At 44.2% G+C, this 1,719-nt stretch overlaps 1 pseudogene; it reads left to right on the top strand.

The window, feature by feature from the left end:
* The first annotated feature begins 301 nt into the window (after nt 1-301).
* On the top strand, nt 302-740 carry LOC118835325 (annotated as a pseudogene).
* The last annotated feature ends 979 nt before the right edge of the window (nt 741-1,719 follow it).

The raw sequence follows: 1,719 nt of genomic DNA, 5'->3' as shown, positions 1-1,719 counted from the left end.
CTGAGTCCTGAGGCTTCTGGACCTCTCTGCAGCCTTTGACTCTGCTAATCATCCTCACCTAGAAATTCTGTCTTCTCCAGGTTTTCCCGATACTGTTCTCTCCTAATTCTCCTCTTACTTGTTTGATCTCTCCTCCTCAGCCTCCTTTAATGGTTCTTCCTTCATCTTGTGCCCTTTAACTGCAGGTCATTCTAGCATTGTGCTGGAGCCAGCTCATACCTGTTAAATTTTCGGTGTGAGCTTTATTCCTCAGAAACAGGCAAATGGCTTCTCCCCTGGCTGTCTGTGTAGAGACTGCACAATGCCCGGAGTCACAGTGAAGGACACGAACCAGCAGGAGTTCGTCCGGGCCCTGGCCGCCTTCCTGAAAAAGTCAGGGAAGCTGAAAGTCCCCAATATGGGTGGACACGGTCAAGTTGGCCAAACAAAAGGAGCTGGTGCCCTACGACGAGAATTTGTTTTACACCCAGATTGCCTCCACGGCCCAGCACCTTTACCTCCAAAGTGGGGCTGGCGTAGAATCCATGACCAAGATCTACGGGGGGCACCAGTGCAATGGGGTCATGTCCAGTCACTTCAGCAGGGGCTCCAAGAGAGTGGCCCGGAGGGTCCTGCAAGCCTTGCAAGGCCTCAAGATGGTGGAAAAGGACCAGGATGGGGGCCAGAAGCTGACACCTCAGGGACAGAGAGACCTGGACTGAATTGCCAGGCAGGTGGCAGCTGCCAACAAGCAACACTAGGACAAACCACACCAGATTCATTAATAAATTGCCTTGTTCTTAAAAAAAAAAAAAAGAAAAAAAAAGGAAAGAAAAGAAATGGGTAAATGCTACAAACCAGGGCTTGATTCTTTGTTTTGTTGATTGTCTAGTTTGAAGAAAGTGATGGAGAAAATGTTTCAAACCAATGTTGCAACTAAATGTTGCAAATGTTGAAAACTTCTCCTGTTGGAAAGTTTCCCAAATCAATGCAAGCTGAAGTACAATTCAAAGCACTAGCTTCCCTACAGATAGTTTGTTTTTAGCAAAGTAGTTTATTAATGTGGCAAACTACACTTAAAATTGTGTGCATTTTTGAAGACCCAAGTATTAAATATTTACCAGCACTCCCATGGGTGTCTCTCAAAGCTCTGTCCTGAGGCATCTTCAGCTCTCTTCTCCCTCAGCAGTATCTTCCACAATCTTCTTAACAGCTTCCACAAGTCCAATTACTATCTTTAAGTAGATGATTCCCAGATCTACATATCCAACCCTAACTTCTCTTCTCATCCACAGTCACATATAGCCAATTGTCTTTGGACGTCTCAGACTGGATAACTTGCAAATGCTTTAAACTCTACATGTTCAAAAAGAGCTCATTATCTTTTCTCTCAAATCTCTCCTCTTTTGCACTTTCCTATTTCTGTTAAGGACACCACCATCCACCAGTCAGCCATACTCAAAGCCTCATTCCTCACTCTCACCCCATATATTCGATTTATTGCCACATCTTGTTTCATAACACTGTGTGTATATATATATATATGTATGTATGTATGTATGTATGTATGTATGTATGTATGTATATTCTCTTCTCATCACTCACACAACTATCACCTAGTTCAAGCCCTGACCTATTGCAAGAGCCTCCTAACTGGTCTCCCTGCCTCAAGACCCTTTCTACTCCCAATCTTTCCTCCACTCAGCTGCCAAAGGGATTTTTCCCAAAGTATAGATCTGA

Source organism: Trichosurus vulpecula, chromosome 2, assembly GCF_011100635.1.
Source record: "Trichosurus vulpecula isolate mTriVul1 chromosome 2, mTriVul1.pri, whole genome shotgun sequence".
NCBI lineage: Eukaryota > Metazoa > Chordata > Mammalia > Diprotodontia > Phalangeridae > Trichosurus > Trichosurus vulpecula.
The sequence above is the reverse complement of the archived record's forward strand: the minus strand, read 5'-3'. Positions and strand labels throughout refer to the sequence as shown.